Raw genomic sequence first — 27,670 nt, 5'->3', positions numbered from 1 at the left:
CTGCAGCTGTGAAAGGCATCCCAAGAGGAGTGCAGAAGTGCCACAACATGGCTGCTTTCACAGCTTTTTCCTTAGGAAGAACCCTAATACCCGGCTGATTTACCTTCCCAGGGTTACTGTTAGGCTTAGGCCTAGGACTTTTAAAACCAGGAAGCACTGGGCTCCAGGCACACTGCAGCTGCCAAAGGCATCCCAAGGGGAGCGCAAAAGTGACGCAACTTGGCTGCCACCACTGATATTTCCATGAGACCACCCTGAGCCATAGGCTGATTTTCCTTCCTAGGGTTAAGGTTTGAGTTACGCCTAGGGTAAGGGTTCTATTAACCAGAAAGCCCTGAGTTCCAAGAACACAGCAGCTGCGAAGGACTACCCAAGAAGAGCGCAAAAGTACCACAACATGCCTGCCTCCACAGCTTTTTCCTTGGGGACATGCCTAATTCCTGGCTGATTTGCCTTTCTCGTCTTAGGGTTGGGGTTCGGCCTAGGGCTAGGGTTTTTAAAATCAGGAAGCCCTGAGTTCCAGGCACACTGGAGCTGTGAAAGGCATCCAAAAGAGAGTGCAAAAGTGCCACAACATGGCTGCTTTCACGGCTTTTTCCTTGGCAAGAAGCCTAACACCAGGCTGATTTACCTTCCCAGGGTTACTGTTAGGCTTAGGCCTAGGGCTAGGATTTTTAAAACTAGGAAGCCCTTAGCTCCAGGCACACTGCAGCTATTCAAGGCATCCCAAGGGGAGTACAAAAGTGCAAACACATGGCAGCTTTCACAGCTTTTTCCTTGGCACCATCCCTATACCTAGGCTGATTTATCTGCCTAGGGTTAGGGTTAGGGTTCAGCCTAGGGCTTGGATTTCTTTAACCAGGAAGCCCTGAGTTCCAGGCTTACTTCATCTGCCAAAGGCATTCCAAAGGGAGCGCAGAAGTGCCACAACATGGCTGCTTTCACGGCTTTCCCTTAGGAAGAACCCTAATACCCGGCTGATTTACCTTCCCAGGGTTACTGTTAGGCTTAGGCCTAGGACTTTTAAAACCAGGAAGCCCTGGGCTCCAGGCACACTGCAGCTGCGAAAGGCATCCCAAGGGGAGCGCAAAAGTGACGCAACTTGGCTGCCACCAGTGATATTTCCATGAGACCACCCTGAGCCATAGGCTGATTTTCCTTCCTAGGGTTAAGGTTTGAGTTACGCCTAGGGTAAGGGTTCTATTAACCAGAAAGCCCTGAGTTCCAAGAACACAGCAGCTGCGAAGGACTACCCAAGAAGAGCGCAAAAGTACCACAACATGCCTGCCTCCACAGCTTTTTCCTTGGGGACATGCCTAATTCCTGGCTGATTTGCCTTTCTCGTCTTAGGGTTGGGGTTCGGCCTAGGGCTAGGGTTTTTAAAATCAGGAAGCCCTGAGTTCCAGGCACACTGGAGCTGTGAAAGGCATCCAAAAGAGAGTGCAAAAGTGCCACAACATGGCTGCTTTCACGGCTTTTTCCTTGGCAAGAAGCCTAACACCAGGCTGATTTACCTTCCCAGGGTTACTGTTAGGCTTAGGCCTAGGGCTAGGATTTTTAAAACTAGGAAGCCCTTAGCTCCAGGCACACTGCAGCTATTCAAGGCATCCCAAGGGGAGTACAAAAGTGCAAACACATGGCAGCTTTCACAGCTTTTTCCTTGGCACCATCCCTATACCTAGGCTGATTTATCTGCCTAGGTTTAGGGTTAGGCTTCAGCCTAGGGCTTGGATTTCTTTAACCAGGAAGCCCTGAGTTCCAGGCTTACTTCATCTGCCAAAGGCATTCCAAAGGGAGCGCAGAAGTGCCACAACATGGCTGCTTTCACGGCTTTTCCCTTAGGAAGAACCCTAATACCCGGCTGATTTACCTTCCCAGGGTTACTGTTAGGCTTAGGCCTAGGACTTTTAAAACCAGGAAGCCCTGGGCTCCAGGCACACTGCAGCTGCGAAAGGCATCCCAAGGGGAGCGCAAAAGTGACGCAACTTGGCTGCCACCACTGATATTTCCATGAGACCACCCCGAGCCATAGGCTTATTTTCCTTCCTAGGGTTAAGATTTGAGTTACGCCTAGGGTAAGGGTTCTATTAACCAGAAAGCCCTGAGTTCCAAGAACACAGCAGCTGCGAAGGACTACCCAAGAAGAGCGCAAAAGTACCACAACATGCCTGCCTCCACAGCTTTTTCCTTGGGGACATGCCTAATTCCTGGCTGATTTGCCTTTCTCGTCTTAGGGTTGGGGTTCGGCCTAGGGCTAGGATTTTTAAAATCAGGAAGCCCTGAGTTCCAGGCACACTGGAGCTGTGAAAGGCATCCAAAAGGGAGTGCAAAAGTGCCACAACATGGCTGCTTTCACGGCTTTTTCCTTGGCAAGAAGCTTAACACCAGGCTGATTTACCTTCCCAGGGTTACTGTTAGGCTTAGGCCTAGGGCTAGGATTTTTAAAACTAGGAAGCCCTTAGCTCCAGGCACACTGCAGCTGTTCAAGGCATCCCAAGGGGAGTACAAAAGTGCAAACCCATGGCAGCTTTCACAGCTTTTTCGTTGGCGCTATCCCTATACCTAGGCTGATTTATCTGCCTAGGGTTATGGTTAGGGTTCTGCCTAGGGCTTGGATTTTTTTAACCAGGAAGCCCTGTGCTCCAAGCACACTGCAGCTGTGAAAGGCATCCCAAGAGGAGTGCAGAAGTGCCACAACATGGCTGCTTTCACAGCTTTTTCCTTAGGAAGAACCCTAATACCCGGCTGATTTACCTTCCCAGGGTTACTGTTAGGCTTAGGCCTAGGACTTTTAAAACCAGGAAGCCCTGGGCTCCAGGCACACTGCAGCTGCCAAAGGCATCCCAAGGGGAGCGCAAAAGTGACGCAACTTGGCTGCCACCACTGATATTTCCATGAGACCACCCCGAGCCATAGGCTGATTTTCCTTCCTAGGGTTAAGGTTTGAGTTACGCCTAGGGTAAGGGTTCTATTAACCAGAAAGCCCTGAGTTCCAAGAACACAGCAGCTGCGAAGGACTACCCAAGAAGAGCGCAAAAGTACCACAACATGCCTGCCTCCACAGCTTTTTCCTTGGGGACATGCCTAATTCCTGGCTGATTTGCCTTTCTCGTCTTAGGGTTGGGGTTCGGCCTAGGGCTAGGGTTTTTAAAATCAGGAAGCCCTGAGTTCCAGGCACACTGGAGCTATGAAAGGCATCCAAAAGAGAGTGCAAAAGTGCCACAACATGGCTGCTTTCACGGCTTTTTCCTTGGCAAGAAGCCTAACACCAGGCTGATTTACCTTCCCAGGGTTACTGTTAGGCTTAGGCCTAGGGCTAGGATTTTTAAAACTAGGAAGCCCTTAGCTCCAGGCACACTGCAGCTGTTCAAGGCATCCCAAGGGGAGTACAAAAGTGCAAACACATGGCAGCTTTCACAGCTTTTTCCTTGGCACCATCCCTATACCTAGGCTGATTTATCTGCCTAGGGTTAGGGTTAGGCTTCAGCCTAGGGCTTGGATTTCTTTAACCAGGAAGCCCTGAGTTCCAGGCTTACTTCATCTGCCAAAGGCATTCCAAAGGGAGCGCAGAAGTGCCACAACATGGCTGCTTTCACGGCTTTCCCTTAGGAAGAACCCTAATACCCGGCTGATTTACCTTCCCAGGGTTACTGTTAGGCTTAGGCCTAGGACTTTTAAAACCAGGAAGCCCTGGGCTCCAGGCACACTGCAGCTGCGAAAGGCATCCCAAGGGGAGCGCAAAAGTGACGCAACTTGGCTGCCACCAGTGATATTTCCATGAGACCACCCTGAGCCATAGGCTGATTTTCCTTCCTAGGGTTAAGGTTTGAGTTACGCCTAGGGTAAGGGTTCTATTAACCAGAAAGCCCTGAGTTCCAAGAACACAGCAGCTGCGAAGGACTACCCAAGAAGAGCGCAAAAGTACCACAACATGCCTGCCTCCACAGCTTTTTCCTTGGGGACATGCCTAATTCCTGGCTGATTTGCCTTTCTCGTCTTAGGGTTGGGGTTCGGCCTAGGGCTAGGGTTTTTAAAATCAGGAAGCCCTGAGTTCCAGGCACACTGGAGCTGTGAAAGGCATCCAAAAGAGAGTGCAAAAGTGCCACAACATGGCTGCTTTCACGGCTTTTTCCTTGGCAAGAAGCTTAACAGCAGGCTGATTTACCTTCCCAGGGTTACTGTTAGGCTTAGGCCTAGGGCTAGGATTTTTAAAACTAGGAAGCCCTTAGCTCCAGGCACACTGCAGCTATTCAAGGCATCCCAAGGGGAGTACAAAAGTGCAAACACATGGCAGCTTTCACAGCTTTTTCCTTGGCACCATCCCTATACCTAGGCTGATTTATCTGCCTAGGGTTAGGGTTAGGCTTCAGCCTAGGGCTTGGATTTCTTTAACCAGGAAGCCCTGAGTTCCAGGCTTACTTAATCAGCCAAAGGCATTCCAAAGGGAGCGCAGAAGTGCCACAACATGGCTGCTTTCACGGCTTTTCCCTTAGGAAGAACCCTAATACCCGGCTGATTTACCTTCCCAGGGTTACTGTTAGGCTTAGGCCTAGGACTTTTAAAACCAGGAAGCCCTGGGCTCCAGGCACACTACAGCTGCGAAAGGCATCCCAAGGGGAGCGCAAAAGTGACGCAACTTGGCTGCCACCAGTGATATTTCCATGAGACCACCCTGAGCCATAGGCTGATTTTCCTTCCTAGGGTTAAGGTTTGAGTTACGCCTAGGGTAAGGGTTCTATTAACCAGAAAGCCCTGAGTTCCAAGAACACAGCAGCTGCGAAGGACTAGCCAAGAAGAGCGCAAAAGTACCACAACATGCCTGCCTCCACAGCTTTTTCCTTGGGGACATGCCTAATTCCTGGCTGATTTGCCTTTCTCGTCTTAGGGTTGGGGTTCGGCCTAGGGCTAGGGTTTTTAAAATCAGGAAGCCCTGAGTTCCAGGCACACTGGAGCTGTGAAAGGCATCCAAAAGAGAGTGCAAAAGTGCCACAACATGGCTGCTTTCACGGCTTTTTCCTTGGCAAGAAGCCTAACACCAGGCTGATTTACCTTCCCAGGGTTACTGTTAGGCTTAGGCCTAGGGCTAGGATTTTTAAAACTAGGAAGCCCTTAGCTCCAGGCACACTGCAGCTATTCAAGGCATCCCAAGGGGAGTGCAAAAGTGCAAACACATGGCAGCTTTCACAGCTTTTTCCTTGGCACCATCCCTATACCTAGGCTGATTTATCTGCCTAGGTTTAGGGTTAGGCTTCAGCCTAGGGCTTGGATTTCTTTAACCAGGAAGCCCTGAGTTCCAGTCTTACTTCATCTGCCAAAGGCATTCCAAAGGGAGCGCAGAAGTGCCACAACATGGCTGCTTTCACGGCTTTTCCCTTAGGAAGAACCCTAATACCCGGCTGATTTACCTTCCCAGGGTTACTGTTAGGCTTAGGCCTAGGACTTTTAAAACCAGGAAGCCCTGGGCTCCAGGCACACTGCAGCTGCGAAAGGCATCCCAAGGGGAGCGCAAAAGTGACGCAACTTGGCTGCCACCACTGATATTTCCATGAGACCACCCCGAGCCATAGGCTTATTTTCCTTCCTAGGGTTAAGGTTTGAGTTACGCCTAGGGTAAGGGTTCTATTAACCAGAAAGCCCTGAGTTCCAAGAACACAGCAGCTGCGAAGGACTACCCAAGAAGAGCGCAAAAGTACCACAACATGCCTGCCTCCACAGCTTTTTCCTTGGGGACATGCCTAATTCCTGGCTGATTTGCCTTTCTCGTCTTAGGGCTGGGGTTCGGCCTAGGGCTAGGATTTTTAAAATCAGGAAGCCCTGAGTTCCAGGCACACTGGAGCTGTGAAAGGCATCCAAAAGGGAGTGCAAAAGTGCCACAACATGGCTGCTTTCACGGCTTTTTCCTTGGCAAGAAGCTTAACAGCAGGCTGATTTACCTTCCCAGGGTTACTGTTAGGCTTAGGCCTAGGGCTAGGATTTTTAAAACTAGGAAGCCCTTAGCTCCAGGCACACTGCAGCTGTTCAAGGCATCCCAAGGGGAGTACAAAAGTGCAAACCCATGGCAGCTTTCACAGCTTTTTCGTTGGCGCTATCCCTATACCTAGGCTGATTTATCTGCCTAGGGTTATGGTTAGGGTTCAGCCTAGGGCTTGGATTTTTTTAAGCAGGAAGCCCTGTGCTCCAAGCACACTGCAGCTGTGAAAGGCATCCCAAGAGGAGTGCAGAAGTGCCACAACATGGCTGCTTTCACAGCTTTTTCCTTAGGAAGAACCCTAATACCCGGCTGATTTACCTTCCCAGGGTTACTGTTAGGCTTAGGCCTAGGACTTTTAAAACCAGGAAGCACTGGGCTCCAGGCACACTGCAGCTGCGAAAGGCATCCCAAGGGGAGCGCAAAAGTGACGCAACTTGGCTGCCACCACTGATATTTCCATGAGACCACCCTGAGCCATAGGCTGATTTTCCTTCCTAGGGTTAAGGTTTGAGTTACGCCTAGGGTAAGGGTTCTATTAACCAGAAAGCCCTGAGTTCCAAGAACACAGCAGCTGCGAAGGACTACCCAAGAAGAGCGCAAAAGTACCACAACATGCCTGCCTCCACAGCTTTTTCCTTGGGGACATGCCTAATTCCTGGCTGATTTGCCTTTCTCGTCTTAGGGTTGGGGTTCGGCCTAGGGCTAGGGTTTTTAAAATCAGGAAGCCCTGAGTTCCAGGCACACTGGAGCTGTGAAAGGCATCCAAAAGAGAGTGCAAAAGTGCCACAACATGGCTGCTTTCACGGCTTTTTCCTTGGCAAGAAGCCTAACACCAGGCTGATTTACCTTCCCAGGGTTACTGTTAGGCTTAGGCCTAGGGCTAGGATTTTTAAAACTAGGAAGCCCTTAGCTCCAGGCACACTGCAGCTATTCAAGGCATCCCAAGGGGAGTACAAAAGTGCAAACACATGGCAGCTTTCACAGCTTTTTCCTTGGCACCATCCCTATACCTAGGCTGATTTATCTGCCTAGGGTTAGGGTTAGGGTTCAGCCTAGGGCTTGGATTTCTTTAACCAGGAAGCCCTGAGTTCCAGGCTTACTTCATCTGCCAAAGGCATTCCAAAGGGAGCGCAGAAGTGCCACAACATGGCTGCTTTCACGGCTTTCCCTTAGGAAGAACCCTAATACCCGGCTGATTTACCTTCCCAGGGTTACTGTTAGGCTTAGGCCTAGGACTTTTAAAACCAGGAAGCCCTGGGCTCCAGGCACACTGCAGCTGCGAAAGGCATCCCAAGGGGAGCGCAAAAGTGACGCAACTTGGCTGCCACCACTGATATTTCCATGAGACCACCCTGAGCCATAGGCTGATTTTCCTTCCTAGGGTTAAGGTTTGAGTTACGCCTAGGGTAAGGGTTCTATTAACCAGAAAGCCCTGAGTTCCAAGAACACAGCAGCTGCGAAGGACTACCCAAGAAGAGCGCAAAAGTACCACAACATGCCTGCCTCCACAGCTTTTTCCTTGGGGACATGCCTAATTCCTGGCTGATTTGCCTTTCTCGTCTTAGGGTTGGGGTTCGGCCTAGGGCTAGGGTTTTTAAAATCAGGAAGCCCTGAGTTCCAGGCACACTGGAGCTGTGAAAGGCATCCAAAAGAGAGTGCAAAAGTGCCACAACATGGCTGCTTTCACGGCTTTTTCCTTGGCAAGAAGCCTAACACCAGGCTGATTTACCTTCCCAGGGTTACTGTTAGGCTTAGGCCTAGGGCTAGGATTTTTAAAACTAGGAAGCCCTTAGCTCCAGGCACACTGCAGCTATTCAAGGCATCCCAAGGGGAGTACAAAAGTGCAAACACATGGCAGCTTTCACAGCTTTTTCCTTGGCACCATCCCTATACCTAGGCTGATTTATCTGCCTAGGTTTAGGGTTAGGCTTCAGCCTAGGGCTTGGATTTCTTTAACCAGGAAGCCCTGAGTTCCAGGCTTACTTCATCTGCCAAAGGCATTCCAAAGGGAGCGCAGAAGTGCCACAACATGGCTGCTTTCACGGCTTTTCCCTTAGGAAGAACCCTAATACCCGGCTGATTTACCTTCCCAGGGTTACTGTTAGGCTTAGGCCTAGGACTTTTAAAACCAGGAAGCCCTGGGCTCCAGGCACACTGCAGCTGCGAAAGGCATCCCAAGGGGAGCGCAAAAGTGACGCAACTTGGCTGCCACCACTGATATTTCCATGAGACCACCCCGAGCCATAGGCTTATTTTCCTTCCTAGGGTTAAGATTTGAGTTACGCCTAGGGTAAGGGTTCTATTAACCAGAAAGCCCTGAGTTCCAAGAACACAGCAGCTGCGAAGGACTACCCAAGAAGAGCGCAAAAGTACCACAACATGCCTGCCTCCACAGCTTTTTCCTTGGGGACATGCCTAATTCCTGGCTGATTTGCCTTTCTCGTCTTAGGGTTGGGGTTCGGCCTAGGGCTAGGATTTTTAAAATCAGGAAGCCCTGAGTTCCAGGCACACTGGAGCTGTGAAAGGCATCCAAAAGGGAGTTCAAAAGTGCCACAACATGGCTGCTTTCACGGCTTTTTCCTTGGCAAGAAGCTTAACACCAGGCTGATTTACCTTCCCAGGGTTACTGTTAGGCTTAGGCCTAGGGCTAGGATTTTTAAAACTAGGAAGCCCTTAGCTCCAGGCACACTGCAGCTGTTCAAGGCATCCCAAGGGGAGTACAAAAGTGCAAACCCATGGCAGCTTTCACAGCTTTTTCGTTGGCGCTATCCCTATACCTAGGCTGATTTATCTGCCTAGGGTTATGGTTAGGGTTCTGCCTAGGGCTTGGATTTTTTTAACCAGGAAGCCCTGTGCTCCAAGCACACTGCAGCTGTGAAAGGCATCCCAAGAGGAGTGCAGAAGTGCCACAACATGGCTGCTTTCACAGCTTTTTCCTTAGGAAGAACCCTAATACCCGGCTGATTTACCTTCCCAGGGTTACTGTTAGGCTTAGGCCTAGGACTTTTAAAACCAGGAAGCCCTGGGCTCCAGGCACACTGCAGCTGCCAAAGGCATCCCAAGGGGAGCGCAAAAGTGACGCAACTTGGCTGCCACCACTGATATTTCCATGAGACCACCCCGAGCCATAGGCTGATTTTCCTTCCTAGGGTTAAGGTTTGAGTTACGCCTAGGGTAAGGGTTCTATTAACCAGAAAGCCCTGAGTTCCAAGAACACAGCAGCTGCGAAGGACTACCCAAGAAGAGCGCAAAAGTACCACAACATGCCTGCCTCCACAGCTTTTTCCTTGGGGACATGCCTAATTCCTGGCTGATTTGCCTTTCTCGTCTTAGGGTTGGGGTTCGGCCTAGGGCTAGGGTTTTTAAAATCAGGAAGCCCTGAGTTCCAGGCACACTGGAGCTGTGAAAGGCATCCAAAAGAGAGTGCAAAAGTGCCACAACATGGCTGCTTTCACGGCTTTTTCCTTGGCAAGAAGCCTAACACCAGGCTGATTTACCTTCCCAGGGTTACTGTTAGGCTTAGGCCTAGGGCTAGGATTTTTAAAACTAGGAAGCCCTTAGCTCCAGGCACACTGCAGCTATTCAAGGCATCCCAAGGGGAGTACAAAAGTGCAAACACATGGCAGCTTTCACAGCTTTTTCCTTGGCACCATCCCTATACCTAGGCTGATTTATCTGCCTAGGGTTAGGGTTAGGGTTCAGCCTAGGGCTTGGATTTCTTTAACCAGGAAGCCCTGAGTTCCAGGCTTACTTCATCTGCCAAAGGCATTCCAAAGGGAGCGCAGAAGTGCCACAACATGGCTGCTTTCACGGCTTTCCCTTAGGAAGAACCCTAATACCCGGCTGATTTACCTTCCCAGGGTTACTGTTAGGCTTAGGCCTAGGACTTTTAAAACCAGGAAGCCCTGGGCTCCAGGCACACTGCAGCTGCGAAAGGCATCCCAAGGGGAGCGCAAAAGTGACGCAACTTGGCTGCCACCGCTGATATTTCCATGAGACCACCCTGAGCCATAGGCTGATTTTCCTTCCTAGGCTTAAGGTTTGAGTTACGCCTAGGGTAAGGGTTCTATTAACCAGAAAGCCCTGAGTTCCAAGAACACAGCAGCTGCGAAGGACTACCCAAGAAGAGCGCAAAAGTACCACAACATGCCTGCCTCCACAGCTTTTTCCTTGGGGACATGCCTAATTCCTGGCTGATTTGCCTTTCTCGTCTTAGGGTTGGGGTTCGGCCTAGGGCTAGGGTTTTTAAAATCAGGAAGCCCTGAGTTCCAGGCACACTGGAGCTGTGAAAGGCATCCAAAAGAGAGTGCAAAAGTGCCACAACATGGCTGCTTTCACGGCTTTTTCCTTGGCAAGAAGCTTAACACCAGGCTGATTTACCTTCCCAGGGTTACTGTTAGGCTTAGGCCTAGGGCTAGGATTTTTAAAACTAGGAAGCCCTTAGCTCCAGGCACACTGCAGCTATTCAAGGCATCCCAAGGGGAGTACAAAAGTGCAAACACATGGCAGCTTTCACAGCTTTTTCCTTGGCACCATCCCTATACCTAGGCTGATTTATCTGCCTAGGGTTAGGGTTAGGCTTCAGCCTAGGGCTTGGATTTCTTTAACCAGGAAGCCCTGAGTTCCAGGCTTACTTAATCAGCCAAAGGCATTCCAAAGGGAGCGCAGAAGTGCCACAACATGGCTGCTTTCACGGCTTTTCCCTTAGGAAGAACCCTAATACCCGGCTGATTTACCTTCCCAGGGTTACTGTTAGGCTTAGGCCTAGGACTTTTAAAACCAGGAAGCCCTGGGCTCCAGGCACACTGCAGCTGCGAAAGGCATCCCAAGGGGAGCGCAAAAGTGACGCAACTTGGCTGCCACCACTGATATTTCCATGAGACCACCCTGAGCCATAGGCTGATTTTCCTTCCTAGGGTTAAGGTTTGAGTTACGCCTAGGGTAAGGGTTCTATTAACCAGAAAGCCCTGAGTTCCAAGAACACAGCAGCTGCGAAGGACTACCCAAGAAGAGCGCAAAAGTACCACAACATGCCTGCCTCCACAGCTTTTTCCTTGGGGACATGCCTAATTCCTGGCTGATTTGCCTTTCTCGTCTTAGGGTTGGGGTTCGGCCTAGGGCTAGGGTTTTTAAAATCAGGAAGCCCTGAGTTCCAGGCACACTGGAGCTGTGAAAGGCATCCAAAAGGGAGTGCAAAAGTGCCACAACATGGCTGCTTTCACGGCTTTTTCCTTGGCAAGAAGCTTAACAGCAGGCTGATTTACCTTCCCAGGGTTACTGTTAGGCTTAGGCCTAGGGCTAGGATTTTTAAAACTAGGAAGCCCTTAGCTCCAGGCACACTGCAGCTGTTCAAGGCATCCCAAGGGGAGTACAAAAGTGCAAACCCATGGCAGCTTTCACAGCTTTTTCGTTGGCGCTATCCCTATACCTAGGCTGATTTATCTGCCTAGGGTTATGGTTAGGGTTCAGCCTAGGGCTTGGATTTTTTTAAGCAGGAAGCCCTGTGCTCCAAGCACACTGCAGCTGTGAAAGGCATCCCAAGAGGAGTGCAGAAGTGCCACAACATGGCTGCTTTCACAGCTTTTTCCTTAGGAAGAACCCTAATACCCGGCTGATTTACCTTCCCAGGGTTACTGTTAGGCTTAGGCCTAGGACTTTTAAAACCAGGAAGCACTGGGCTCCAGGCACACTGCAGCTGCCAAAGGCATCCCAAGGGGAGCGCAAAAGTGACGCAACTTGGCTGCCACCACTGATATTTCCATGAGACCACCCTGAGCCATAGGCTGATTTTCCTTCCTAGGGTTAAGGTTTGAGTTACGCCTAGGGTAAGGGTTCTATTAACTAGAAAGCCCTGAGTTCCAAGAACACAGCAGCTGCGAAGGACTACCCAAGAAGAGCGCAAAAGTACCACAACATGCCTGCCTCCACAGCTTTTTCCTTGGGGACATGCCTAATTCCTGGCTGATTTGCCTTTCTCGTCTTAGGGTTGGGGTTCGGCCTAGGGCTAGGGTTTTTAAAATCAGGAAGCCCTGAGTTCCAGGCACACTGGAGCTGTGAAAGGCATCCAAAAGAGAGTGCAAAAGTGCCACAACATGGCTGCTTTCACGGCTTTTTCCTTGGCAAGAAGCCTAACACCAGGCTGATTTACCTTCCCAGGGTTACTGTTAGGCTTAGGCCTAGGGCTAGGATTTTTAAAACTAGGAAGCCCTTAGCTCCAGGCACACTGCAGCTATTCAAGGCATCCCAAGGGGAGTACAAAAGTGCAAACACATGGCAGCTTTCACAGCTTTTTCCTTGGCACCATCCCTATACCTAGGCTGATTTATCTGCCTAGGGTTAGGGTTAGGGTTCAGCCTAGGGCTTGGATTTCTTTAACCAGGAAGCCCTGAGTTCCAGGCTTACTTCATCTGCCAAAGGCATTCCAAAGGGAGCACAGAAGTGCCACAACATGGCTGCTTTCACGGCTTTCCCTTAGGAAGAACCCTAATACCCGGCTGATTTACCTTCCCAGGGTTACTGTTAGGCTTAGGCCTAGGACTTTTAAAACCAGGAAGCCCTGGGCTCCAGGCACACTGCAGCTGCGAAAGGCATCCCAAGGGGAGCGCAAAAGTGACGCAACTTGGCTGCCACCACTGATATTTCCATGAGACCACCCCGACCCATAGGCTGATTTTCCTTCCTAGGCTTAAGGTTTGAGTTACGCCTAGGGTAAGGGTTCTATTAACCAGAAAGCCCTGAGTTCCAAGAACACAGCAGCTGCGAAGGACTACCCAAGAAGAGCGCAAAAGTACCACAACATGCCTGCCTCCACAGCTTTTTCCTTGGGGACATGCCTAATTCCTGGCTGATTTGCCTTTCTCGTCTTAGGGTTGGGGTTCGGCCTAGGGCTAGGGTTTTTAAAATCAGGAAGCCCTGAGTTCCAGGCACACTGGAGCTGTGAAAGGCATCCAAAAGAGAGTGCAAAAGTGCCACAACATGGCTGCTTTCACGGCTTTTTCCTTGGCAAGAAGCCTAACACCAGGCTGATTTACCTTCCCAGGGTTACTGTTAGGCTTAGGCCTAGGGCTAGGATTTTTAAAACTAGGAAGCCCTTAGCTCCAGGCACACTGCAGCTATTCAAGGCATCCCAAGGGGAGTACAAAAGTGCAAACACATGGCAGCTTTCACAGCTTTTTCCTTGGCACCATCCCTATACCTAGGCTGATTTATCTGCCTAGGTTTAGGGTTAGGCTTCAGCCTAGGGCTTGGATTTCTTTAACCAGGAAGCCCTGAGTTCCAGGCTTACTTCATCTGCCAAAGGCATTCCAAAGGGAGCGCAGAAGTGCCACAACATGGCTGCTTTCACGGCTTTTCCCTTAGGAAGAACCCTAATACCCGGCTGATTTACCTTCCCAGGGTTACTGTTAGGCTTAGGCCTAGGACTTTTAAAACCAGGAAGCCCTGGGCTCCAGGCACACTGCAGCTGCGAAAGGCATCCCAAGGGGAGCGCAAAAGTGACGCAACATGGCTGCCACCACTGATATTTCCATGAGACCACCCCGAGCCATAGGCTTATTTTCCTTCCTAGGGTTAAGATTTGAGTTACGCCTAGGGTAAGGGTTCTATTAACCAGAAAGCCCTGAGTTCCAAGAACACAGCAGCTGCGAAGGACTACCCAAGAAGAGCGCAAAAGTACCACAACATGCCTGCCTCCACAGCTTTTTCCTTGGGGACATGCCTAATTCCTGGCTGATTTGCCTTTCTCGTCTTAGGGTTGGGGTTCGGCCTAGGGCTAGGATTTTTAAAATCAGGAAGCCCTGAGTTCCAGGCACACTGGAGCTGTGAAAGGCATCCAAAAGGGAGTGCAAAAGTGCCACAACATGGCTGCTTTCACGGCTTTTTCCTTGGCAAGAAGCTTAACACCAGGCTGATTTACCTTCCCAGGGTTACTGTTAGGCTTAGGCCTAGGGCTAGGATTTTTAAAACTAGGAAGCCCTTAGCTCCAGGCACACTGCAGCTGTTCAAGGCATCCCAAGGGGAGTACAAAAGTGCAAACCCATGGCAGCTTTCACAGCTTTTTCGTTGGCGCTATCCCTATACCTAGGCTGATTTATCTGCCTAGGGTTATGGTTAGGGTTCTGCCTAGGGCTTGGATTTTTTTAACCAGGAAGCCCTGTGCTCCAAGCACACTGCAGCTGTGAAAGGCATCCCAAGAGGAGTGCAGAAGTGCCACAACATGGCTGCTTTCACAGCTTTTTCCTTAGGAAGAACCCTAATACCCGGCTGATTTACCTTCCCAGGGTTACTGTTAGGCTTAGGCCTAGGACTTTTAAAACCAGGAAGCCCTGGGCTCCAGGCACACTGCAGCTGCCAAAGGCATCCCAAGGGGAGCGCAAAAGTGACGCAACTTGGCTGCCACCACTGATATTTCCATGAGACCACCCCGAGCCATAGGCTGATTTTCCTTCCTAGGCTTAAGGTTTGAGTTACGCCTAGGGTAAGGGTTCTATTAACCAGAAAGCCCTGAGTTCCAAGAACACAGCAGCTGCGAAGGACTACCCAAGAAGAGCGCAAAAGTACCACAACATGCCTGCCTCCACAGCTTTTTCCTTGGGGACATGCCTAATTCCTGGCTGATTTGCCTTTCTCGTCTTAGGGTTGGGGTTCGGCCTAGGGCTAGGGTTTTTAAAATCAGGAAGCCCTGAGTTCCAGGCACACTGGAGCTGTGAAAGGCATCCAAAAGAGAGTGCAAAAGTGCCACAACATGGCTGCTTTCACGGCTTTTTCCTTGGCAAGAAGCCTAACACCAGGCTGATTTACCTTCCCAGGGTTACTGTTAGGCTTAGGCCTAGGGCTAGGATTTTTAAAACTAGGAAGCCCTTAGCTCCAGGCACACTGCAGCTATTCAAGGCATCCCAAGGGGAGTACAAAAGTGCAAACACATGGCAGCTTTCACAGCTTTTTCCTTGGCACCATCCCTATACCTAGGCTGATTTATCTGCCTAGGGTTAGGGTTAGGGTTCAGCCTAGGGCTTGGATTTCTTTAACCAGGAAGCCCTGAGTTCCAGGCTTACTTCATCTGCCAAAGGCATTCCAAAGGGAGCGCAGAAGTGCCACAACATGGCTGCTTTCACGGCTTTCCCTTAGGAAGAACCCTAATACCCGGCTGATTTACCTTCCCAGGGTTACTGTTAGGCTTAGGCCTAGGACTTTTAAAACCAGGAAGCCCTGGGCTCCAGGCACACTGCAGCTGCGAAAGGCATCCCAAGGGGAGCGCAAAAGTGACGCAACTTGGCTGCCACCAGTGATATTTCCATGAGACCACCCTGAGCCATAGGCTGATTTTCCTTCCTAGGGTTAAGGTTTGAGTTACGCCTAGGGTAAGGGTTCTATTAACCAGAAAGCCCTGAGTTCCAAGAACACAGCAGCTGCGAAGGACTACCCAAGAAGAGCGCAAAAGTACCACAACATGCCTGCCTCCACAGCTTTTTCCTTGGGGACATGCCTAATTCCTGGCTGATTTGCCTTTCTCGTCTTAGGGTTGGGGTTCGGCCTAGGGCTAGGGTTTTTAAAATCAGGAAGCCCTGAGTTCCAGGCACACTGGAGCTGTGAAAGGCATCCAAAAGAGAGTGCAAAAGTGCCACAACATGGCTGCTTTCACGGCTTTTTCCTTGGCAAGAAGCTTAACACCAGGCTGATTTACCTTCCCAGGGTTACTGTTAGGCTTAGGCCTAGGGCTAGGATTTTTAAAACTAGGAAGCCCTTAGCTCCAGGCACACTGCAGCTATTCAAGGCATCCCAAGGGGAGTACAAAAGTGCAAACACATGGCAGCTTTCACAGCTTTTTCCTTGGCACCATCCCTATACCTAGGCTGATTTATCTGCCTAGGGTTATGGTTAGGGTTCTGCCTAGGGCTTGGATTTTTTTAACCAGGAAGCCCTGTGCTCCAAGCACACTGCAGCTGTGAAAGGCATCCCAAGAGGAGTGCAGAAGTGCCACAACATGGCTGCTTTCACAGCTTTTTCCTTAGGAAGAACCCTAATACCCGGCTGATTTACCTTCCCAGGGTTACTGTTAGGCTTAGGCCTAGGACTTTTAAAACCAGGAAGCCCTGGGCTCCAGGCACACTGCAGCTGCGAAAGGCATCCCAAGGGGAGCGCAAAAGTGACGCAACTTGGCTGCCACCACTGATATTTCCATGAGACCACCCCGAGCCATAGGCTGATTTTCCTTCCTAGGCTTAAGGTTTGAGTTACGCCTAGGGTAAGGGTTCTATTAACCAGAAAGCCCTGAGTTCCAAGAACACAGCAGCTGCGAAGGACTACCCAAGAAGAGCGCAAAAGTACCACAACATGCCTGCCTCCACAGCTTTTTCCTTGGGGACATGCCTAATTCCTGGCTGATTTGCCTTTCTCGTCTTAGGGTTGGGGTTCGGCCTAGGGCTAGGGTTTTTAAAATCAGGAAGCCCTGAGTTCCAGGCACACTGGAGCTGTGAAAGGCATCCAAAAGAGAGTGCAAAAGTGCCACAACATGGCTGCTTTCACGGCTTTTTCCTTGGCAAGAAGCCTAACACCAGGCTGATTTACCTTCCCAGGGTTACTGTTAGGCTTAGGCCTAGGGCTAGGATTTTTAAAACTAGGAAGCCCTTAGCTCCAGGCACACTGCAGCTGTTCAAGGCATCCCAAGGGGAGTACAAAAGTGCAAACACATGGCAGCTTTCACAGCTTTTTCCTTGGCACCATCCCTATACCTAGGCTGATTTATCTGCCTAGGGTTAGGGTTAGGGTTCAGCCTAGGGCTTGGATTTCTTTAACCAGGAAGCCCTGAGTTCCAGGCTTACTTCATCTGCCAAAGGCATTCCAAAGGGAGCGCAGAAGTGCCACAACATGGCTGCTTTCACGGCTTTTCCCTTAGGAAGAACCCTAATACCCGGCTGATTTACCTTCCCAGGGTTACTGTTAGGCTTAGGCCTAGGACTTTTAAAACCAGGAAGCCCTGGGCTCCAGGCACACTGCAGCTGCGAAAGGCATCCCAAGGGGAGCGCAAAAGTGACGCAACTTGGCTGCCACCACTGATATTTCCATGAGACCATCCCGAACCATAGGCTGATTTTCCTTCCTAGGGTTAAGGTTTGTGTTACGCCTAGGGTAAGGGTTCTATTAACCAGAAAGCCCTGAGTTCCAAGAACACAGCAGCTGCGAAGGACTACCCAAGAAGAGCGCAAAAGTACCACAACATGCCTGCCTCCACAGCTTTTTCCTTGGGGACATGCCTAATTCCTGGCTGATTTGCCTTTCTCGTCTTAGGGTTGGGGTTCCGCCTGGGGCCAGGGTTTTTAAAATCAGGAAGCCCTGAGTTCCAGGCACACTGGAGCTGTGAAAGGCATCCAAAAGGGAGTGCAAAAGTGCCACAACATGGCTGCTTTCACGGCTTTTTCCTTGGCAAGAAGCTTAACAGCAGGCTGATTTACCTTCCCAGGGTTACTGTTAGGCTTAGGCCTAGGGCTAGGATTTTTAAAACTAGGAAGCCCTTAGCTCCAGGCACACTGCAGCTGTTCAAGGCATCCCAAGGGGAGTACAAAAGTGCAAACACATGGCAGCTTTCACAGCTTTTTCCATGGCCCTATCCCTATACCTAGGCTGATTTATCTGCCTAGGGTTAGGGTTAGGGTTCAGCCTAGGGGTTGGATTTTTTTAACCAGGAAGCCCTGTGCTCCAAGCACACTGCAGCTGTGTAAGGCATCCCAAGTGGAGTGCAGAAGTGCCACAACATGGCTGCTTTCACGGCTTTTCCCTTAGGAAGAACCCTAATACCCGGCTGATTTACCTTCCCAGGGTTACTGTTAGGCTTAGGCCTAGGACTTTTAAAACCAGGAAGCCCTGGGCTCCAGGCACACTGCAGCTGCGAAAGGCATCCCAAGGGGAGCGCAAAAGTGACGCAACTTGGCTGCCACCACTGATATTTCCATGAGACCACCCCGACCCATAGGCTGATTTTCCTTCCTAGGCTTAAGGTTTGAGTTACGCCTAGGGTAAGGGTTCTATTAACCAGAAAGCCCTGAGTTCCAAGAACACAGCAGCTGCGAAGGACTACCCAAGAAGAGCGCAAAAGTACCACAACATGCCTGCCTCCACAGCTTTTTCCTTGGGGACATGCCTAATTCCTGGCTGATTTGCCTTTCTCGTCTTAGGGTTGGGGTTCGGCCTAGGGCTAGGGTTTTTAAAATCAGGAAGCCCTGAGTTCCAGGCACACTGGAGCTGTGAAAGGCATCCAAAAGAGAGTGCAAAAGTGCCACAACATGGCTGCTTTCACGGCTTTTTCCTTGGCAAGAAGCCTAACACCAGGCTGATTTCCCTTCCCAGGGTTACTGTTAGGCTTAGGCCTAGGGCTAGGATTTTTAAAACTAGGAAGCCCTTAGCTCCAAGCACACTGCAGCTGTTCAAGGCATCCCAAGGGGAGTACAAAAGTGCAAACACATGGCAGCTTTCACAGCTTTTTCCTTGGCCCCATCCCTATACCTAGGCTGATTTATCTGCCTAGGGTTAGGGTTAGGCTTCAACCTAGGGCTTGGATTTCTTTAACCAGGAAGCCCTGAGTTCCAGGCTTACTTAATCTGCCAAAGGCATTCCAAAGGGAGCGCAGAAGTGCCACAACATGGCTGCTTTCACGGCTTTTCCCTTAGGAAGAACCCTAATACCCGGCTGATTTACCTTCCCAGGGTTACTGTTAGGCTTAGGCCTAGGACTTTTAAAACCAGGAAGCCCTGGGCTCCAGGCACACTGCAGCTGCGAAAGGCATCCCAAGGGGAGCGCAAAAGTGACGCAACTTGGCTGCCACCAGTGATATTTCCATGAGACCACCCTGAGCCATAGGCTGATTTTCCTTCCTAGGGTTAAGGTTTGAGTTACGCCTAGGGTAAGGGTTCTATTAACCAGAAAGCCCTGAGTTCCAAGAACACAGCAGCTGCGAAGGACTAGCCAAGAAGAGCGCAAAAGTACCACAACATGCCTGCCTCCACAGCTTTTTCCTTGGGGACATGCCTAATTCCTGGCTGATTTGCCTTTCTCGTCTTAGGGTTGGGGTTCGGCCTAGGGCTAGGGTTTTTAAAATCAGGAAGCCCTGAGTTCCAGGCACACTGGAGCTGTGAAAGGCATCCAAAAGAGAGTGCAAAAGTGCCACAACATGGCTGCTTTCACGGCTTTTTCCTTGGCAAGAAGCTTAACACCAGGCTGATTTACCTTCCCAGGGTTACTGTTAGGCTTAGGCCTAGGGCTAGGATTTTTAAAACTAGGAAGCCCTTAGCTCCAGGCACACTGCAGCTGTTCAAGGCATCCCAAGGGGAGTACAAAAGTGCAACAACATGGCAGCTTTCACAGCTTTTTCCATGGCCCCATCCCTATACCTAGGCTGATTTATCTGCCTAGGGTTAGGGTTAGGGTTCAGCCTAGGGCTTGGATTTTTTTAACCAGGAAGCCCTGTGCTCCAAGCACACTGCAGCTGTGAAAGGCATCCCAAGCGGAGTGCAGAAGTGCCACAACATGGCTGCTTTCCAGCTTTTTCCTTAGGAAGAACCCTAATACCCGGCTGATTTACCTTCCCAGGGTTACTGTTAGGCTTAGGCCTAGGACTTTTAAAACCAGGAAGCCCTGGGCTCCAGGCACACTGCAGCTGCGAAAGGCATCCCAAGGGGAGCGCAAAAGTGACGCAACATGGCTGCAACAACTGATATTTCCATGAGACCATCCCGAACCATAGGCTGATTTTCCTTCCTAGGGTTAAGGTTTGAGTTACGCCTAGGGTAAGGGTTCTATTAACCAGAAAGCCCTGAGTTCCAAGAACACAGCAGCTGCGAAGGACTACCCAAGAAGAGCGCAAAAGTACCACAACATGCCTGCCTCCACAGCTTTTTCCTTGGGGACATGCCTAATTCCTGGCTGATTTGCCTTTCTCGTCTTAGGGCTGGGGTTCGGCCTAGGGCTAGGGTTTTTAAAATCAGGAAGCCCTGAGTTCCAGGCACACTGGAGCTGTGAAAGGCATCCAAAAGGGAGTGCAAAAGTGCCACAACATGGCTGCTTTCACGGCTTTTTCCTTGGCAAGAAGCTTAACACCAGGCTGATTTACCTTCCCAGGGTTACTGTTAGGCTTAGGCCTAGGGCTAGGATTTTTAAAACTAGGAAGCCCTTAGCTCCAGGCACACTGCAGCTGTTCAAGGCATCCCAAGGGGAGTACAAAAGTGCAAACACATGGCAGCTTTCACAGCTTTTTCCTTGGCACCATCCCTATACCTAGGCTGATTTATCTGCCTAGGGTTAGGGTTAGGGTTCAGCCTAGGGCTTGGATTTCTTTAACCAGGAAGCCCTGAGTTCCAGGCTTACTTCATCTGCCAAAGGCATTCCAAAGGGAGCGCAGAAGTGCCACAACATGGCTGCTTTCACGGCTTTTCCCTTAGGAAGAACCCTAATACCCGGCTGATTTACCTTCCCAGGGTTACTGTTAGGCTTAGGCCTAGGACTTTTAAAACCAGGAAGCCCTGGGCTCCAGGCACACTGCAGCTGCGAAAGGCATCCCAAGGGGAGCGCAAAAGTGACGCAACTTGGCTGCCACCACTGATATTTCCATGAGACCACCCCGAGCCATAGGCTGATTTTCCTTCCTAGGCTTAAGGTTTGAGTTACGCCTAGGGTAAGGGTTCTATTAACCAGAAAGCCCTGAGTTCCAAGAACACAGCAGCTGCGAAGGACTACCCAAGAAGAGCGCAAAAGTACCACAACATGCCTGCCTCCACAGCTTTTTCCTTGGGGACATGCCTAATTCCTGGCTGATTTGCCTTTCTCGTCTTAGGGTTGGGGTTCGGCCTAGGGCTAGGGTTTTTAAAATCAGGAAGCCCTGAGTTCCAGGCACACTGGAGCTGTGAAAGGCATCCAAAAGAGAGTGCAAATGTGCCACAACATGGCTGCTTTCACGGCTTTTTCCTTGGCAAGAAGCCTAACACCAGGCTGATTTACCTCCCCAGGGGTACTGTTAGGCTTAGGCCTAGGGCTAGGATTTTTAAAACTAGGAAGCCCTTAGCTCCAAGCACACTGCAGCTGTTCAAGGCATCCCAAGGGGAGTACAAAAGTGCAAACACATGGCAGCTTTCACAGCTTTTTCCTTGGCACCATCCCTATACCTAGGCTGATTTATCTGCCTAGGTTTAGGGTTAGGGTTCAGCCTAGGGCTTGGATTTCTTTAACCAGGAAGCCCTGAGTTCCAGGCTTACTTAATCAGCCAAAGGCATTCCAAAGGGAGCGCAGAAGTGCCACAACATGGCTGCTTTCACGGCTTTTCCCTTAGGAAGAACCCTAATACCCGGCTGATTTACCTTCCCAGGGTTACTGTTAGGCTTAGGCCTAGGACTTTTAAAACCAGGAAGCCCTGGGCTCCAGGCACACTGCAGCTGCGAAAGGCATCCCAAGGGGAGCGCAAAAGTGACGCAACTTGGCTGCCACCACTGATATTTCCATGAGACCACCCTGAGCCATAGGCTGATTTTCCTTCCTAGGGTTAAGGTTTGAGTTACGCCTAGGGTAAGGGTTCTATTAACCAGAAAGCCCTGAGTTCCAAGAACACAGCAGCTGCGAAGGACTAGCCAAGAAGAGCGCAAAAGTACCACAACATGCCTGCCTCCACAGCTTTTTCCTTGGGGACATGCCTAATTCCTGGCTGATTTGCCTTTCTCGTCTTAGGGTTGGGGTTCGGCCTAGGGCTAGGGTTTTTAAAATCAGGAAGCCCTGAGTTCCAGGCACACTGGAGCTGTGAAAGGCATCCAAAAGAGAGTGCAAAAGTGCCACAACATGGCTGCTTTCACGGCTTTTTCCTTGGCAAGAAGCCTAACACCAGGCTGATTTACCTTCCCAGGGTTACTGTTAGGCTTAGGCCTAGGGCTAGGATTTTTAAAACTAGGAAGCCCTTAGCTCCAGGCACACTGCAGCTATTCAAGGCATCCCAAGGGGAGTGCAAAAGTGCAAACACATGGCAGCTTTCACAGCTTTTTCCTTGGCACCATCCCTATACCTAGGCTGATTTATCTGCCTAGGGTTAGGGTTAGGCTTCAGCCTAGGGCTTGGATTTCTTTAACCAGGAAGCCCTGAGTTCCAGTCTTACTTCATCTGCCAAAGGCATTCCAAAGGGAGCGCAGAAGTGCCACAACATGGCTGCTTTCACGGCTTTTCCCTTAGGAAGAACCCTAATACCCGGCTGATTTACCTTCCCAGGGTTACTGTTAGGCTTAGGCCTAGGACTTTTAAAACCAGGAAGCCCTGGGCTCCAGGCACACTGCAGCTGCGAAAGGCATCCCAAGGGGAGCGCAAAAGTGACGCAACTTGGCTGCCACCACTGATATTTCCATGAGACCACCCCGAGCCATAGGCTTATTTTCCTTCCTAGGGTTAAGGTTTGAGTTACGCCTAGGGTAAGGGTTCTATTAACCAGAAAGCCCTGAGTTCCAAGAACACAGCAGCTGCGAAGGACTACCCAAGAAGAGCGCAAAAGTACCACAACATGCCTGCCTCCACAGCTTTTTCCTTGGGGACATGCCTAATTCCTGGCTGATTTGCCTTTCTCGTCTTAGGGCTGGTGTTCGGCCTAGGGCTAGGATTTTTAAAATCAGGAAGCCCTGAGTTCCAGGCACACTGGAGCTGTGAAAGGCATCCAAAAGGGAGTGCAAAAGTGCCACAACATGGCTGCTTTCACGGCTTTTTCCTTGGCAAGAAGCTTAACAGCAGGCTGATTTACCTTCCCAGGGTTACTGTTAGGCTTAGGCCTAGGGCTAGGATTTTTAAAACTAGGAAGCCCTTAGCTCCAGGCACACTGCAGCTGTTCAAGGCATCCCAAGGGGAGTACAAAAGTGCAAACCCATGGCAGCTTTCACAGCTTTTTCGTTGGCGCTATCCCTATACCTAGGCTGATTTATCTGCCTAGGGTTATGGTTAGGGTTCTGCCTAGGGCTTGGATTTTTTTAACCAGGAAGCCCTGTGCTCCAAGCACACTGCAGCTGTGAAAGGCATCCCAAGAGGAGTGCAGAAGTGCCACAACATGGCTGCTTTCACAGCTTTTTCCTTAGGAAGAACCCTAATACCCGGCTGATTTACCTTCCCAGGGTTACTGTTAGGCTTAGGCCTAGGACTTTTAAAACCAGGAAGCACTGGGCTCCAGGCACACTGCAGCTGCCAAAGGCATCCCAAGGGGAGCGCAAAAGTGACGCAACTTGGCTGCCACCACTGATATTTCCATGAGACCACCCTGAGCCATAGGCTGATTTTCCTTCCTAGGGTTAAGGTTTGAGTTACGCCTAGGGTAAGGGTTCTATTAACCAGAAAGCCCTGAGTTCCAAGAACACAGCAGCTGCGAAGGACTACCCAAGAAGAGCGCAAAAGTACCACAACATGCCTGCCTCCACAGCTTTTTCCTTGGGGACATGCCTAATTCCTGGCTGATTTGCCTTTCTCGTCTTAGGGTTGGGGTTCGGCCTAGGGCTAGGGTTTTTAAAATCAGGAAGCCCTGAGTTCCAGGCACACTGGAGCTGTGAAAGGCATCCAAAAGAGAGTGCAAAAGTGCCACAACATGGCTGCTTTCACGGCTTTTTCCTTGGCAAGAAGCCTAACACCAGGCTGATTTACCTTCCCAGGGTTACTGTTAGGCTTAGGCCTAGGGCTAGGATTTTTAAAACTAGGAAGCCCTTAGCTCCAGGCACACTGCAGCTATTCAAGGCATCCCAAGGGGAGTACAAAAGTGCAAACACATGGCAGCTTTCACAGCTTTTTCCTTGGCACCATCCCTATACCTAGGCTGATTTATCTGCCTAGGGTTAGGGTTAGGGTTCAGCCTAGGGCTTGGATTTCTTTAACCAGGAAGCCCTGAGTTCCAGGCTTACTTCATCTGCCAAAGGCATTCCAAAGGGAGCGCAGAAGTGCCACAACATGGCTGCTTTCACGGCTTTCCCTTAGGAAGAACCCTAATACCCGGCTGATTTACCTTCCCAGGGTTACTGTTAGGCTTAGGCCTAGGACTTTTAAAACCAGGAAGCCCTGGGCTCCAGGCACACTGCAGCTGCGAAAGGCATCCCAAGGGGAGCGCAAAAGTGACGCAACTTGGCTGCCACCAGTGATATTTCCATGAGACCACCCTGAGCCATAGGCTGATTTTCCTTCCTAGGGTTAAGGTTTGAGTTACGCCTAGGGTAAGGGTTCTATTAACCAGAAAGCCCTGAGTTCCAAGAACACAGCAGCTGCGAAGGACTACCCAAGAAGAGCGCAAAAGTACCACAACATGCCTGCCTCCACAGCTTTTTCCTTGGGGACATGCCTAATTCCTGGCTGATTTGCCTTTCTCGTCTTAGGGTTGGGGTTCGGCCTAGGGCTAGGGTTTTTAAAATCAGGAAGCCCTGAGTTCCAGGCACACTGGAGCTGTGAAAGGCATCCAAAAGAGAGTGCAAAAGTGCCACAACATGGCTGCTTTCACGGCTTTTTCCTTGGCAAGAAGCCTAACACCAGGCTGATTTACCTTCCCAGGGTTACTGTTAGGCTTAGGCCTAGGGCTAGGATTTTTAAAACTAGGAAGCCCTTAGCTCCAGGCACACTGCAGCTATTCAAGGCATCCCAAGGGGAGTACAAAAGTGCAAACACATGGCAGCTTTCACAGCTTTTTCCTTGGCACCATCCCTATACCTAGGCTGATTTATCTGCCTAGGTTTAGGGTTAGGCTTCAGCCTAGGGCTTGGATTTCTTTAACCAGGAAGCCCTGAGTTCCAGGCTTACTTCATCTGCCAAAGGCATTCCAAAGGGAGCGCAGAAGTGCCACAACATGGCTGCTTTCACGGCTTTTCCCTTAGGAAGAACCCTAATACCCGGCTGATTTACCTTCCCAGGGTTACTGTTAGGCTTAGGCCTAGGACTTTTAAAACCAGGAAGCCCTGGGCTCCAGGCACACTGCAGCTGCGAAAGGCATCCCAAGGGGAGCGCAAAAGTGACGCAACTTGGCTGCCACCACTGATATTTCCATGAGACCACCCCGAGCCATAGGCTTATTTTCCTTCCTAGGGTTAAGATTTGAGTTACGCCTAGGGTAAGGGTTCTATTAACCAGAAAGCCCTGAGTTCCAAGAACACAGCAGCTGCGAAGGACTACCCAAGAAGAGCGCAAAAGTACCACAACATGCCTGCCTCCACAGCTTTTTCCTTGGGGACATGCCTAATTCCTGGCTGATTTGCCTTTCTCGTCTTAGGGTTGGGGTTCGGCCTAGGGCTAGGATTTTTAAAATCAGGAAGCCCTGAGTTCCAGGCACACTGGAGCTGTGAAAGGCATCCAAAAGGGAGTGCAAAAGTGCCACAACATGGCTGCTTTCACGGCTTTTTCCTTGGCAAGAAGCTTAACACCAGGCTGATTTACCTTCCCAGGGTTACTGTTAGGCTTAGGCCTAGGGCTAGGATTTTTAAAACTAGGAAGCCCTTAGCTCCAGGCACACTGCAGCTGTTCAAGGCATCCCAAGGGGAGTACAAAAGTGCAAACCCATGGCAGCTTTCACAGCTTTTTCGTTGGCGCTATCCCTATACCTAGGCTGATTTATCTGCCTAGGGTTATGGTTAGGGTTCTGCCTAGGGCTTGGATTTTTTTAACCAGGAAGCCCTGTGCTCCAAGCACACTGCAGCTGTGAAAGGCATCCCAAGAGGAGTGCAGAAGTGCCACAACATGGCTGCTTTCACAGCTTTTTCCTTAGGAAGAACCCTAATACCCGGCTGATTTACCTTCCCAGGGTTACTGTTAGGCTTAGGCCTAGGACTTTTAAAACCAGGAAGCCCTGGGCTCCAGGCACACTGCAGCTGCCAAAGGCATCCCAAGGGGAGCGCAAAAGTGACGCAACTTGGCTGCCACCACTGATATTTCCATGAGACCACCCCGAGCCATAGGCTGATTTTCCTTCCTAGGGTTAAGGTTTGAGTTACGCCTAGGGTAAGGGTTCTATTAACCAGAAAGCCCTGAGTTCCAAGAACACAGCAGCTGCGAAGGACTACCCAAGAAGAGCGCAAAAGTACCACAACATGCCTGCCTCCACAGCTTTTTCCTTGGGGACATGCCTAATTCCTGGCTGATTTGCCTTTCTCGTCTTAGGGTTGGGGTTCGGCCTAGGGCTAGGGTTTTTAAAATCAGGAAGCCCTGAGTTCCAGGCACACTGGAGCTGTGAAAGGCATCCAAAAGAGAGTGCAAAAGTGCCACAACATGGCTGCTTTCACGGCTTTTTCCTTGGCAAGAAGCCTAACACCAGGCTGATTTACCTTCCCAGGGTTACTGTTAGGCTTAGGCCTAGGGCTAGGATTTTTAAAACTAGGAAGCCCTTAGCTCCAGGCACACTGCAGCTGTTCAAGGCATCCCAAGGGGAGTACAAAAGTGCAAACACATGGCAGCTTTCACAGCTTTTTCCTTGGCACCATCCCTATACCTAGGCTGATTTATCTGCCTAGGGTTAGGGTTAGGCTTCAGCCTAGGGCTTGGATTTCTTTAACCAGGAAGCCCTGAGTTCCAGGCTTACTTCATCTGCCAAAGGCATTCCAAAGGGAGCGCAGAAGTGCCACAACATGGCTGCTTTCACGGCTTTCCCTTAGGAAGAACCCTAATACCCGGCTGATTTACCTTCCCAGGGTTACTGTTAGGCTTAGGCCTAGGACTTTTAAAACCAGGAAGCCCTGGGCTCCAGGCACACTGCAGCTGCGAAAGGCATCCCAAGGGGAGCGCAAAAGTGACGCAACTTGGCTGCCACCAGTGATATTTCCATGAGACCACCCTGAGCCATAGGCTGATTTTCCTTCCTAGGGTTAAGGTTTGAGTTACGCCTAGGGTAAGGGTTCTATTAACCAGAAAGCCCTGAGTTCCAAGAACACAGCAGCTGCGAAGGACTACCCAAGAAGAGCGCAAAAGTACCACAACATGCCTGCCTCCACAGCTTTTTCCTTGGGGACATGCCTAATTCCTGGCTGATTTGCCTTTCTCGTCTTAGGGTTGGGGTTCGGCCTAGGGCTAGGGTTTTTAAAATCAGGAAGCCCTGAGTTCCAGGCACACTGGAGCTGTGAAAGGCATCCAAAAGAGAGTGCAAAAGTGCCACAACATGGCTGCTTTCACGGCTTTTTCCTTGGCAAGAAGCTTAACACCAGGCTGATTTACCTTCCCAGGGTTACTGTTAGGCTTAGGCCTAGGGCTAGGATTTTTAAAACTAGGAAGCCCTTAGCTCCAGGCACACTGCAGCTATTCAAGGCATCCCAAGGGGAGTACAAAAGTGCAAACACATGGCAGCTTTCACAGCTTTTTCCTTGGCACCATCCCTATACCTAGGCTGATTTATCTGCCTAGGGTTAGGGTTAGGCTTCAGCCTAGGGCTTGGATTTCTTTAACCAGGAAGCCCTGAGTTCCAGGCTTACTTAATCAGCCAAAGGCATTCCAAAGGGAGCGCAGAAGTGCCACAACATGGCTGCTTTCACGGCTTTTCCCTTAGGAAGAACCCTAATACCCGGCTGATTTACCTTCCCAGGGTTACTGTTAGGCTTAGGCCTAGGACTTTTAAAACCAGGAAGCCCTGGGCTCCAGGCACACTACAGCTGCGAAAGGCATCCCAAGGGGAGCGCAAAAGTGACGCAACTTGGCTGCCACCACTGATATTTCCATGAGACCACCCTGAGCCATAGGCTGATTTTC

This window comes from Ammospiza caudacuta, chromosome 18, assembly GCF_027887145.1.
Source record: "Ammospiza caudacuta isolate bAmmCau1 chromosome 18, bAmmCau1.pri, whole genome shotgun sequence".
Classification (NCBI taxonomy): Eukaryota; Metazoa; Chordata; class Aves; order Passeriformes; family Passerellidae; genus Ammospiza; species Ammospiza caudacuta.
This window is presented reverse-complemented; position numbering follows the sequence as displayed.